Here is a 14,603-nt window from a genome sequence, read left to right on the forward strand (position 1 = left end):
GCTGTTCTAATACCTTAGGATATCCTAAGGATATCCCAAAATATCCTTTTCATCATAGGGGACTGGAATGCAAAAGTAGGAAGTCAAGAATACCTGGAGAAACAGGCAAGTTTGGCTTTGGATTACAAAATGAAGCAGGGCAGAGGCTGACAGAGTTTTGCCAAAAAGAATGCACTGGTCACAGCAAACACCATAACATACCAGCAACACAAGATATGACTCTACACATGGACATCACCAGATGGTCAATACCGAAATCAGATTGATTATTTCCTTTGCAGCCGAAGATGGAGAAGCTCTATACAGTCAGCAAAAACAAGACTGGGAGCTGACTGTGGCTCAGATTATGAGCTTATTGCAAAGCTCCAACTTAAATGGAAGAAAGTAGGGAAAACCCACTAGACTATTCACATATGATCTAAATGAAATCCCTTATGATTATACAGTGGAAGTGACAAATAGATTCAAGGGATTAGATCTGATGGACAGAGTGCCTGAAGAACTACTGACAGAGGTTCATGACATTGTACAGAGGGCAGTGATCAAGACCATTCCCAAGAAAAACAAATGCAAAAAGGCAAAATGGTTGTCTGAGGAGGCCTTACAAATAGCTGAGAAAAGAAGAGAAGCTAAAGGCAGAGGAGAAAAGGAAAGATATATCAACCTGAATGCAGAGTTCCAAAGAATAGCAAAGAGAGATAAGAAAGCCTTCCTCGGTGATCAATTCAAAGAAATAGAGGAAAACAATAGAATGGGAAAGACTAGAGATCTCTTCAAGAAAATTAGAGATACCAAAGGAACATTTCATGCAAAGATGGACACACTAAAGGACAGAAATGGTATGGACCTAACAAAAGCAGAAGATATTAAGAAGAGGTGGTAAGAATACACAGAACTATACAAAAAAGACCTTAATGACCCAGATAACCATGGTGATGTGATCACTCACCTAGAGCCAGACATCCTGGAATGTGAAGTCAAGTGAGCCTTAGGAAGCCTCACTACGCAAAAGCTAGTGGAAGTGATGGAATTCCAGTTGAGCTATTTCAAATCCTAAAAGATGATGCTGTGAACGTGCTGCACTCAATATGCCAGCAAATTTGGAAAATTCAGCAGTGGCCACAGGACTGGAAAAGGTCAGTTCTCATTCTAGTCCCAAAGAAAGGTAATGCCAAACAATGTTCAAACTACCACACAATTGCACTCATCTCACTCACTAGCTAAGTAATGTTCAAAATTCTCCAAGCCAGACTTCAACAGTATGTGAACTGTGAATTTCCAGATGTTCAAGCTGGATTTAGAAAAGGCAGAGGAACCAGAGATCAAATTGCCAACATCCACTGGATCATCAAAAAAGAAAATGTAAGAGATTTCCAGAAAAACATTTACTTCATCTTCACTGACTACACCCAAGCCTTTGACTGTGTGGATCACAACAAACTGTGGAAAATTCTGAAAGAGATGGGAATACCAGACCACCTGACTTACCTCCTGAGAAATCTGTATGTAGGTCAAGAAGCAACAGTTAGAACCAGATATGGAACAACAGACTAGTTCCAAATTGGGAAAGAAGTATGTCAAGGCTGTATATTGTCACCCTGCTTATTTAATCTATATGCAGAGTACACCATGTGAAATGCCAGGCTGGATGAAACACAAGCTTGAATCAAAATTGCAGGGAGAAACATCAATAACCTCAGGTATGCAGATGACACCATCCTTAAGGCACCACCCTTATTTTGTGAAACACAACTGGGTAACTACCAGCTTTGGTTTTTCTCTATCACAGTATCACCTTCTGTGGAGATACTTGGACGTTTTTCCCTCTGCTGGACATCTATGAGCCTGTTGTTTTCATTAGTTTATTTCTTTATTTTTAATTATTATTTTTAACTTATTTTGTAATTTTATTTGGCTGTACCAGGTCTTATTTGGGGCATGTGGGATCTAGCTCCCTGGCCATGGATCAAACCCAGGCCTCCTGGATTGGGAGTGAGGAGTCTTAGCTACTGAACCACTAGGGAAGTCACTTAAAAAAAAAAATCAAAATTGTCTTTATTTTTCATAGGACTAACATTTTAAATTGAATATTTATTTATTAAAAGATTTTTTATTGGGATATAGTTGATTTACAATGTTCTGTTAGCTTCAGGTGTACAACGATGTAAATCTATTATACTCACACATATATCCAGTTTTTAAAAGATTCTTTTCCCATTAGCTTCTTTTCCCTCCATTTTATTCTTAATTATTGGGGCTTAAATTCCTTTTTTATTTGTGGTAAAAACAGCTTGCCCAAAGGTTTTATGTCATTTTGTTACCTCTTGCTGGCTCAACTAAGCCTGGTCTCTCTCTTTCAAGCTGGGATGAAAATTAATCACATGTTACTAGGTCAGATGGACTAGACGGTGCTTCAGTGTACAGTGAAGAGCTGTCTTCATTTTTCTTGGCTTTCTGTTTCTTTGAGTGATTAGAGTAAGAATTTGCTGTCAGTCTGAAGGCCGTGGGCTCTTTGGCAGGTTGGCTGGAAGGTCTTTGTTGGGGTGTGCTCTGGAGTCACTCTCATGGAATTTCTATCATTCAGTAGAATACAAACGTTCTATGACTTGTGGTCTGCTCCTTTCGGGTTTTTCTCTATCAGGAAGGCCAAATGCAAGACTTCCCTGGTGGTCCAGTGGCTAAGACTCTGTGCTCTCAATACAAAGGGCCAGAGTTCAATCCCCGGCTGGGGAACTAGATCCCACACACTCTGACTAAGACCTGGTGAAGCCAAACAGAAATAATAAAATTTTTTAAAAGACCAAATGTCCCTTGTAAAAGGAACTATGTAAAAAATGTATTGAATTACTTAGTTGCTAAGTAACTTAATTCTAGTCTTTTTTGACACTCACCATTCCAAAAGCATGCTCTGGGTGTTAGGCTTATCTGGAAAACTGCTCCTCTCCCCCCAAGACAGCCCCTGCCCCAGGCCCTTCCAAAGGGAGGCTGCTCAGCCACAGCTCCTGGGGTTTTTCCTGCCATCCTTCACCCCTTTTCACCCCTCTGTTACTACCTGCACCTCACCGTGGGGCATTGATGGGGACAGGGCTGGGTCTAAAATGATGAACTGGGCCAATCAGGTTTCTCCCTCCTAGGAATTTTAAGTAGGAAATACTGAAGTCATGAGGCAGCTGGGAGAAGCAGCTGTAGCTGATAAGTCATAAGCTCCAGAAAAACCAGAGAAGCTAGGAGAGGCCCCATGCAAGCTGCAATTATGAGGCAGTTGAAATCATGAGAAAGTGGATGCTTTGAAGTGAAGAAAAGCTAGTGTATAGGGGTGAGGAGGTCAGCTGGTGGTAAAGATGAGACCAGTGGGCCAGTGATGCTGATCCCTGGAGAGAGCTGGGGCTCCTGACCTTCCTGCGGCCCTGCTGGCCCTGCTTCTAGTCCCTTCTTTTCCTGAGGTTGTGTGGTTCAGCTTTGCTGGTATGGGAACATCCTATGGGAACATCTGCACACAAATCTCCTGTTACTTGAGATGCTGAGTCTCTGTTCTTTGCAACACAAAGAACAGAACTAAAATGCTTAAAAAAAAAAAAAAGGCTTTATTTCTTAGAGCAGTTTTAGGTTCACAGCAGAGCTCCTATGTATTCTTTCACCGCCCCCTCTCCCCACCACCCCCATCTGTATTATTCACATCTTGCCTTAATGTTACATTTGTTACGATGATGGCCCATTTGTTACAATGATGAACCAATACAGATACATTATTGTTAACTAAAGTTCTAGCTGAAGTTTGAGTTTACTCTGTTGCATATTTTATGGGTTTGTATCTGCCCTAAGGTTTGTATCCACCTTAGAGTATCATTCAGAATAGTTTCACTATCCTGAAAGTTTCCTGGTTCCACCTAGGCATTCCTCCCTCCCCCATCCCTGGCAACTGTTTCCAGAACGTCTTTTTCAGTGCCTTTTGCAGAATATCAAGACTTCCCTGGTGGCTCAGACGGTAAAGTGTCTGTCTACAATGCGGGAGACCTGGGTTCCATCCCTGGGTTGGGAAGATCCCCTGGGGAAGGAAATGGCAATCCACTCCAGGAATATTGCCTGGAAAATCCCATGGACAGAGGAGCCTGGTAGGCTACAGCCCATGGGGTTGCAAAGAGTCGGACACGACTGAGCGACTTCACTTCACTTCATATAGTTGGAGGAGAAGGCAATGGCAACCCACTCCAGTACTCTTGCCTGGAAAGCCCCATGGGCAGAGGAGCCTGGTAGGCTGCAGTCCATGGGGTCGCTAAGAGGGGGATACGACTGAGCGTCTTCACTTTCACTTTTCACTTTCATGTATTGTAGAAGGAAATGGCAACCCACTCCAGTGTTCTTGCCTGGAGAATCCCAGGGACGGGGGAGCCTGGTGGGCTGCCGTCTATCGGGCTGCAGAGAGTTGGACAAGACTGAAGCGACTTAGCAGCATATAGTTGGGATCCCACATTATGTATGTAACCTTTTTTCTAACTGGTTTCTTTTACTCAGTAATGCCTTAAAGAAGTTCCTTCAGGCTTGACAGTTTCTTTCTTTTTACTGATGAATAATATTTAATTGAATGATGTACCTGTTTTTCATTTGCTTATTAAAAAAATATTTATGTTTGGCTGTGCTTGGTCTTTGTTGCTGCGTGGGCTTTTTCTAGTTGCGGTGAGCAGGGGCTACTCCCTAGTTGCAGTACACGGGCTTCTAATTGCAGTGGCTTCTCTTTGTTGTGGAGCTCCGGCTCCAGGATGCCCAGGCTTTAGGAGTTTCTGCTTGTGGGCTCTAGAGCACAGGCTCAGTAGTCGTGGTACACGGGATGAGCTGGCCCATGGGCATGTGGGCTTTTCCTGGACCAGGGATCGAACCTGTATCCCCTGAATTGCAAATGAATGAAGAGGGCTTCTCTGGTGGCTCAGAAGGTGAAGAATCTGCCTGCAATGCAGGAGACCCTGGTTCAATCCCTGAGTTGGGAAGATACTCTGAAGAAGGAAATGGCAACCCATCCTCTGTATTGCAAGGTGGATTCTTAACCTCTGGACCACCAGGGAAGCCCCTCATTTGCTTATTGAAGGACATTCTGAATGCTTCCAAGTTAAAATGCTCTCTTAAGATGAAAAAGAAAGTAAGCAAAGAAGAATTTATTCTAGAAGTTGGAGTACTACCAGACATTTGGGGTTGAGAAGATCAGGAATGTGGATATTTTGAAATTAAGATGCCTTAAGTGTCAAAGAGAAAGAGGCATTAAAGCAACTGCCTCAGAGATGTACAAATTAGACACCAAAGGTAGATGACAGAGGATGAATTTTGCAGGATTGTGAGTTACTTGCCTGTTTCCTGTGTGTGTGTATATGCTTTGGATTGAAAAAATAATGAATTTGGGTGGCTAATAACACCTGCCAAATCAATGTTATGAGATTAAATTCTAATAACCCAAATAATGTGGTAGGATCTAAAATCTATTTTCGTTGGCCTCCTCCTTCCAAGGGCTCTTTGTGATCCACGCCAGCTTTCTTTGTTCACCATTTAGACAAAATAGGGTTTGTGGATAATTTTCAAGTCCCCATTATTATGACCTTATTCTCTCTAGAAAACTACATCTTCCCTCCAAGGTAAACTTAAGGAATTTACCAATAGATGCAGAGGAAACGTTTTGAAATGCAGCTTTCCCCAGGGTGGAATCCGCTGGCTCTTTGGATCGCTCAGTTAACAGTGGACAGCTGTTTATAACAGAAGTGTGGAATAGCCGTCTCCCTGAGACGGCAGGCAGACAAAGGAGGAGGACAGCTAATGATCAAACTTGGAATTGGGCCAAGACAACGAAAATCAGCATCTCCTCCCCTTCATTCTTTCACAAAGCCCTGTGTGACTTTTCAATCACCACACGTGGTCAGAAGTCAGATTTGGGGTTTAGAGCTCACCCAAAAGGAATCCTCGAGCCCTCGGACAGCATGCTGTGCTATTGGCTGGCTGCGTATGACTCAGAGAGGAGCATGCTCCACTCGTACTCACTCTGGTTGAAAGAAAATTCATCAAGTCAGGAGTTGAATTGAGAACCTTAATAGCTGCTCACAATTATCCATGTCCAAACAAAGGAAAAAGGTTTCTGATTTTGATCCTTTTTTTGGAAAATATGTTTCATTTTTGTATGTGTCTGCACGCATGACATATGCTTCCTGTAATTTGCAATAAGCCCCCAATAATCACCCACTGCTCCATCTCAAGTCAGGGGAGGGCACTTTCAAAGTCTACCATGGGTTTCTTGTCCTGAGGAAGGAGGCTGGAGAGGGTGCAAGTCTGGTTCACAAGAGGTAATAAAGTACAAGCCCACTGTGGGTGTGTAAGGTGAGTGCTGAACGCCTGCAGAAAGAGGGGCTGCAATGAGAAAGGAGTAAGTAGCCATTACTGCTGGTGGATGGACTGAAAAAGTACAATGGTATGAGTGTGGGGGTAGCTGAAGCTCATTATTGGCTGGTATCTGCACGACATAAACTTGAAAGGCAAATTCAAAGAAAATGCCTAGAAATGAGCTTCAGTTTGTTACCAGACTGGATAAAATACCCCGGTTTTGCTTAAGGCATTTTAGGGGAAAATAATTTACTTGTTCTAAAGCTTGAGTACTTCTGGTGAATTATGAAGGCTAGTTACTGGCCATATGTTCAAATAATTTGAATTCTTTTTTTTTAATTGTAAAAATTATACATGTTTGATATAAAAAGAAAAAAAAAAATCAAACAGAACAGAGTTGAATGAAGTAAAAAATCAGTCTCCTCTTCCTGACTCATTTTCATTCCATGCCTAGTGGGTATGTTTCCTGGTGGACAAGTTTCTAGATGTTTTGAAGCATATACAAAATGGTTAATTTTAGACTACAAATGGAATTATACTTTACATAATTGTTCTGTGACTGGCTTTTTTCATTTAACTCTGAATTGTGGCTACTATTCTTTATTAGTTGTCAGATTCACTGCATTGTTTTTGAAAGTTGTAAGGTATTTCATTGTATGTTTGTACCATAATTCATTTAAACATTTTTTGTTGATGGGTGTTGGGCTTTTTTCAGGTTTTCACTAATATAAATAATTTTGCAAGTCTTTTATATATATTTTTGTACATCTGTGCAAAATTATTTGTAGAATGGCTTTCTAGAAGCAGAGTCACTGGATCAAAGGGTATGGGTATTTATCATTTTCATAGATTGTGCCAAATTGTGTTCTAAAAAATGGAATAATTACATTTTTACCAACAGTGCATCAGAGGGCCTGTTTCCCCACATTCTCATCAATATTTTTGAAGTTAGAAAAAATTCCTAAGAGGTGATTTTAATTTGCTTTTATTTCATTTTGAGTATATGTTTACTGAACACATTTTTTTCCTGTGACTTTTTTTTTTTGCTCATACACAAAATTTTGTGTATGAGCACAAACGTATATCAATGTTGTTCCATTGATTTTTTTTTTTTCTTACAAATTTGAATGCCCTTTGTATTCAGGAAGTTAGCCCTGTTGCATGTGTTGAAAATATTTCCCCTCTGCTAGCTTGTTTCTTGCAGTGCCATGGTATTTTTTATGCTTTACAGTGATATAAAATATTTATGCAGCAAAATTTATTGATATTTTTTCTATGACCTCTGGGCTTCCTTTCATGCTTAGAAAGAACTTCCTCAATTTATGACTGGAAAAAGTTTTAGTATTACTTTAATACTTCTATTGTTTCATTTTTAAAAATTACAGAATATCTGACATGTACAAAAAATGAGCATAACCTATATGTAGGTTACAGAAGACAATAATAAACACAAGTAAACTCAACCTAAGAAATAGTGGTTTGGTGGTTTCAATTTTTACATTTAAAATATATCCATTTATAATTTAGGGAAAGAGGTTTAGGAATAACAGAAATCTAATTTAGAAAATTCTGTTTTTCTGAGTTGCTTTTGTTTACCCATAGAGCTATCTGATTACTCAACACCATTTATTAATCTCTTTTTCTCCTGGCTTATTTTAAATAATAGTATTATATCTGATTTGACTTCTGTATACAAACTAAATCACTTCTACTCATAGTAAGATATATAAAATAACTAACAAAAGTCCTTCTTGATATTATCAGGTTCAGATAAGTAACCTCCATATTCTAAAGCTTGCCAAAAAGAAAATAAACTTTTTCTAATTTCATCATGGGAAAAATAACCCACTAGAATTTGAACTCTTTCACCTTGAGCAAGTTATTTAACTTTTCTAAGCCCCAGTTTCTTGACCTTTAAAATGGAGATACTAATAATACACTTCATGAACTGCTGTCAGGACTAAGTAGGATAAGAAAGCAACATGCTTTGCCTGGTGCTTGGAACGTAATAAGCTTTCAATCAATGGTTTAATCATTGTTCTTATTACACTGTATTGTTACCTTATCAGTCTCTAAGTTCCTTGGAAGGAATCCTGTATTCTCTGGCTTTATGGTTGGACTACAATTCTTGCATGGGATTGTTATAGTTAAACAGGTCTGGTTGGCTAATTTTTGGCCAAATACCATAATATTATGCTTTATAACAATGTGGAATTTCAAGACTTTAAAATTTACATTTAAAAAAAAAGAAGTGAAAATGATGTCAGTCCCTCTCAGATTTCAAGAACTTCTCTCTTCCCTGCTGAATGGCCTGCAGGATCCACTGGTATCCTCTTAGAACCATCGTCCATTCCTCCACTGCAGAGCTAAACTTTATTAGAAATAGTGCTTCTGTAAATGTAGATTTTGATGGCAAGCGAAGCCATCTAACTAATGCACTTTACCCTTCATCATTTCCAAACTGATGTGGAATAGTTCCATCTGTATCTAGGAGGTTGAGAGCAGTATATCGAATTTATGATGTCGTAAAATTCAGTTCTCACATTATTAGAGATATGGTGGTATTAACTAGTTTCCCCATTTCATAGCTGAAGGAATTGCAGCAGAAAGGAATTTTCCTGCTTAAAGTTACTCTGAAAGGTAGTGGCAAAGACCCATTTGATTTTAGATGTCTGGGTCACCATCAAATAGTACCTGTTAGTTCTATTATTTTTTAAACTGTTGGATGTGGAAATTGCAATCTGAATAGATATTGCAAAGAAAATTATCACTTTATTTGAAAGTGATGAGTGAATTATTCTGTGTATGTTCTATCCCTTAATTATTCTATTATATACAGATCTGAGTTCCTTCAGGAAGAGTGTACGATATAAGGACCACTAAGCATTTCAGTGTATTAACAAACCAACAATAGGTTGATGATTCACCCTGGATTCTTGCCAGGGTCTGTGAAAGAACTCAATAAGCATGATATGCATTTCAAAAACTGCTAATCATAATTAAAAACTCCCCAAGCCCCTCAATCCTATAAATTATATTAAATAGAATCTGAACATTTGGCCTGCCCCGCAATTCCCTTATAGCAGTGGAGACCCTGTGATTATCAGTTTTTGGGAAAGTGGGACACAATATTTCTCAAAGGTGATATCTGGATTTTTTCCCCGTTTTTAGATTTTTTCAAACTTACGGCATAGAGTTGTGTACATTCCTCGCTTTCCGAAATCTCCTCTGTGTCTGTGTCCCTTCTTTTTTCCTTGATGAGACTTTCTTTTCAGGCTTCCTATTTTTATAATTTTTTTTTCCATATTAGCAGTGCAATCTACCAACCAATTTTCTTTTTCTAAATAATCTTTTGCCAAAGACTTATTCTGAAGACGTTAATGCGCATCAGAATTTCGAGTCTTCGAGCGAATCTTTCGAACCCACTCCGGTCCCCCCAGGGATATGAATCCGCGTTTTAAGTGGCTGAAAAGGCAAACTGTGACCCTGGTAATAACAGGAGCAACTGGACTCCGGCCACCCCGGCCCCTGGGACCTGCCCGCTGCGCGGGACCCGCACAAAGACGCAGCCAGCGGGGAGACCAGCCCACGGCCGGGACGCCGCCTGGAGCGCGCGCTCGAGCCTGGCCCGCCGCGTCGCAGGGGCTCGGCCGCTCCCCTCCTCTTTTGCTCATTTTATTAGAAATTAAAAAAAAAAAAGAGAGAGAGAGAGAGAGAGAGAGAGAGAGAGAGAGAGAGAGAGAGAGAGAGCGCGAGCGAGAGAGAGAGCGAGCGAGCTCAAAGAAGCCCCGCCCCCTCTGCCCGCCCTCCGCCTCCCATTGGCGAGGCCTCCTTGCTCGTCACTCCAGGTCGCGCCAATGGCAGGGCGCGATACTGCGAGGTGGGCCGGGCCCGAGCGCGGAGTGGGCGGTGGGTCGGTGCAGCAGCCCCGCAGCGGCTCGGCCACCATCGCCGAGGCGCCGCTGCTCCCACAGACGCTCGCGAGCCGCTCCCCGCGCTCCCAGCCTCCTCTTCCTCTCGCACGCCCGAGAAGCTCGCCCGGCTCGGGTCTAGCCCCCGCCTCCGCTTCCCCGTTCCTCTCCCCTCGTTCGCCTCCCACATTGTTTCTGCCTCGTTTTCTCTCCTAGTTGAGAGGAAAAAAAAAAAAAATCACCATCATCCTCCGGGAGCCCCCTCGCCCTCAGAAAAACAAAACCAGACATGAGCCTGGGCTCTCGCTCCTGAAGGACTGGCCAAGCGCAGAGGCTGGTGGGGCCCGCACGAAAGGTCACGGGAGGGAAGCCCCCGTAGCCCCTGGCTCTGTTCCCGCGGCCGGCCCGCCCTCGGCCCGAGTCCGGCGGCCCCAGCCCCGCGGGCCTGCAGCCCCGTCCCCCCACTTTCCCGGGAGCCGGCCGAGCACACCTCCATTGATGGTGTAGCGCATCCGGGGGAGGTGAGTCTCCGAGTGGCCCGCGCGCGGCGTCTGCCCGCAGTTGTGGCCCCTCGTCCTGGGCGCGGGGGTGGGGCGGGCCCGAGGAGTCGGCTTGGAAGCGGGGGTCCCGGGTGGGGGCCGCGCATGGCGGGGCAGGCGGGAATCAAGGGCCGGGGCCGCTCGACCCTCTGCCGGCCAGGTAACTGTTCCTTTCGCCTGCTGACCCCGGCTCTCCTTGCTGCTCGGTCTTGCTCTGCTTTGACTTGTCTGAGGTTAAACTCTTTCATGTGACTAAAATCGTGGGCTGAACTGGGGGGCGGGGGCGAGGAGGGAGGAAGTCCAGGACCGAAACTGCGAATTTCTTGAATGTTTGCGGATTTGGGGGGTCATCAGGGGGAGGAGGACTTAAAGTATCATTTTCCCATTAGGGGAAGATTCTTTGTGTTCGAAATCTCTGGTTCTCTGCTCTGTGTGCTGCTTGAATTTTAAAACCAAAATTCACTTGCAGTAGAAAAAGATTCTAACTTACCCTGTTTTAGTTTGTCTCTCTGAAGGAGAGTGGCTTTCATGTTTATTAGTAGTAGTAGTAGTGTTTTTTTTTTTTTTTTTAAGGTTTTGGAAAGAAGAAAAAGTAGTTTTACATAGATTGTGCATGTGTGTTGGGAGGGGGAAAGCCTTGCAGGTTTCCTTTCCTTTGAAACTGGTTGTTTGAGAAGTTGTTGAAAGGAAAACAAAATGATTCATTGTTGAATTGTCATTTTCCTCTGCCTCTTTTCCAAGGTTTGCTTACAGTTTTTCTGGATTACAGATTTCAAACATTGATTTAAGCAGAATGTGTCCTTGAGAAACTGGGCGCTTTAAATGTTTCAGTATGTGTTACTATTTTGAGGTACATTTAGAAAGTAGTTTTGTATGAATCTTGAAATAGCTTTCTCCAAAGCAATTTTTTAAACACTAGAAAGATAACTAGTAAAAGGGTAACTCACAGTGAATTGCAAAACAAACATTGTAACACAAGATTAATGCAGTCCTATGTTTAAGATTTGAAACAATTTTGATAATTGCTTTCCATTTAAAGTGAGACCTTTTTGTCTGGTGTACACTGGTTTCTTTCGTCTCAGTCTGTTGGGGGAGGGGAGAGAGGATGGATCTAGACAGTAATAAAATCATCTTTGAGTAGCTGTTGCCTTGCCTGGATCTGGTTGCTGAGTTAATTCCACCGTAAATTATAAACCAGTTTTGATTTCCGTGGCCTGGGCTGGATAGAAAGCTGGCTTCCAGCTCTCCCTGTTGTTGAGGTCGAAGGGAAAAGAGGCAGACACACACACACACACACACACACACACACACACACACAGACACAATACCAGGCAGAGGGCTCATTGTTCTTCCATACACACATTCATTCTCTCTCTCCCATATTTGGGACTAGGTTTGCACAGACAAACACAGCTCTTTTGGGGAGAGGGGAGAGGAGATTGGGGAAGGGTGAGTGCTTTTCTTCTTCAGCTTTCTCTCACCTATCTCCTGTCTGGCCTTTTTAAAATTGCAACCTCGTAAGAGGGAGAAGAGTATGTCGGAAACTAAAGGACACTCAAAAACATGTTCAGAGACGCCTCTTTCCCACTGTCCGTTCTTTCCTTTGCAGCCCTGGTTTCAACTGCTCTTTCTTTTTTGTGTCTGTAAAGATAAAATCCCTTATTATATGTCGTGGCCTTACAGTCAGCTTTTGAATTCCTCATTGCCCCTGACTTTGCTGGGGATAGTGATTTGTTCAGTTGACTGTTAGTGTAGTGACTGTGACCAGGGTCATCTTTTCTAGGTAGAAGTAGATTGTCTCAGTTAAGATTATAAAAATTGAATTTGAGGTTAATAGTTGGCAAAGTGTGTTATGTTTTGATATATTCGTGGTCTGAAGGTTTGATAGCCAGGTATACTGGCTAGTGAGCTGTCACTGTGTATTGTTTTGTAAATAGGGGTTATAAGAAAAGATCTGGTTTTCTGCTTCAGGGGCTAATATAGAGGCTTCTTGGAACACTGAATAGGCTGATAAGAGTTCAGCTGGGTTAAACCAGCTCTGGGCCAAGGATGCAGGTTGGTGTGTATTAGATGGGTGCAGAATAGCACCTTCTACTGGTTAATTGCCTTGAAGGATCCAGAGGAGGAGGATGGGGGAGGGGATTAACGGCTGAGGCCTAATGATTTTCTTTTGAACACAGTTGTAGTGCCTTCCTGCAAATGCTACTTCCCCGAGCTGCTCATACAGATGCCCTCTGACAGGGATGGCTGCATTGAGACTCTTTCCACTCCTGGCTGCCTTGACATTAATTTGCTCTATTATTAGAAGTATTTATGCATTTTGACTTCCAAGGACTCCCTGCCTTTTATGGGAAATACAATTTGTCTTGAAATATTTTTTTAAAAAAGGAGTTGCTTTGTATTCTTGGTGTTGGAAGCTCTACATAGGCTAACAGTCTTTTAAAAAGTTTTCAGTATCATTAGTAAAAGGTCAAATAGACCTACCCTATGGAAAAGAAAAATCCCAGCCCTGGACCCAGAGGTTTTCCTCAGAGATTTAATGAGAGGTGGGTGGGTGGGGAAGGAAGGGTAGGAGAGGAGCTCACTGAAATCAGCAGTTTTTCTTATGTAATACTGTGAGATGTCAGTAGTGTTTCCAGCAGTTATATAAACATAAATAAAATTACATCTGTTAGGTTAACTTATTCTATGCGTTAGAGTAAAAAAGAAAAAATAGAGTCAAGAGAAAATGTGAAGCAAGTGTACAGATTAACAGAGAAGCCCAAACTCCTGCTCAAAGGCTCTCAGCCAAGGTGTAGTCTCAGAGATAATCTGCTTGATAAATGCCTTGGAGAATTTTTATCCTTGCACATCCTACCCATCTCAACTGTTTTAAACAAAATGAACTGGCAAGGGTGGCAAGGGTGACTCGGTGTAGGATAAACATCTTCTGTTCCAGACTGGCTGCTCTTAGGAATGTGATTTCTGACTCACTTTGCTTTCAAAGCTTAGAGTGTAATCTTTAAAGGTGTGGATCTTTCACAGTGAAATGTGAACAGGTCAACTGTATTATTTATTCAGCAGTGATAGAGTCAGGTAATTTCAATCCAATATGTTCTCTGCCAGTGTTTTGTTGCAAGGTAACTAGAGTAACAGAACCAGTTCACAACAAATATGTAATCAAAATTAAGAAATAAATGCATCAGTTATTTTTTGAACTTTGATTTATTGTTTAGGCCGAAAGTTTTTAAAAAGTGAGACAGTAATCACTGTCAGGTCCTGCAACAATTTTGTGTAATAGTGAACAGAAATGTGCCAGGTGCTGTAAACTCACACACACACACACACACAAGAATATGGCTTGTGCCCTTCTAAAAACCAGTATATGTTGAATATTACTATGGATTTAGTAAGCACCCTTTGCTTTTAAAATTGGTTTTGACTCTTTAACATCATGTTCAAATTTCAGTAATCATAAAAAATTAAGTAGCAAAATAAGCTGTATATGCTAAATTCTTTGGGGAATTTTGTGCTCTTCTACTAACTCCTCTTGGCAGTTTCTTTTGCAGTTGATTTGAAGGTTAAGATAGCAGAAAATTCAGGTGTTTAAGTGAGTCATTAGTGTAACATAGCTGTGAACTTCATCACACACACACATACACACCCTAAGACAATGTACTATTGTCTGAGATAATCAGTTTCTGATAATGCTTTTCATCAGCATTATCACAGGGCTTTTCGACAACCAGCAATTCCTCTTGAATCATAGTTAAGTGATCGTTAATTATTAATACCTTGGTAATTATTCCATATTTGTAGC

General features: G+C 41.8%; 1 protein-coding gene across 1 annotated transcript in view; it reads left to right on the plus strand.

Annotated features, from left to right (window-relative positions):
- Positions 1–10,379: 10,379 nt before the first annotated feature.
- The window catches only part of RERE (arginine-glutamic acid dipeptide repeats), a 416,860-nt gene continuing 412,636 nt past the window's right edge, over positions 10,380–14,603 (plus strand). The window contains exon 1 of the mRNA XM_052653908.1: positions 10,380–10,786. The gene's annotated coding sequence lies outside the window, so the exon portion shown is untranslated. The remainder of the gene's footprint in view (positions 10,787–14,603) is intronic.

Source organism: Budorcas taxicolor, chromosome 16, assembly GCF_023091745.1.
Source record: "Budorcas taxicolor isolate Tak-1 chromosome 16, Takin1.1, whole genome shotgun sequence".
Classification (NCBI taxonomy): Eukaryota; Metazoa; Chordata; class Mammalia; order Artiodactyla; family Bovidae; genus Budorcas; species Budorcas taxicolor.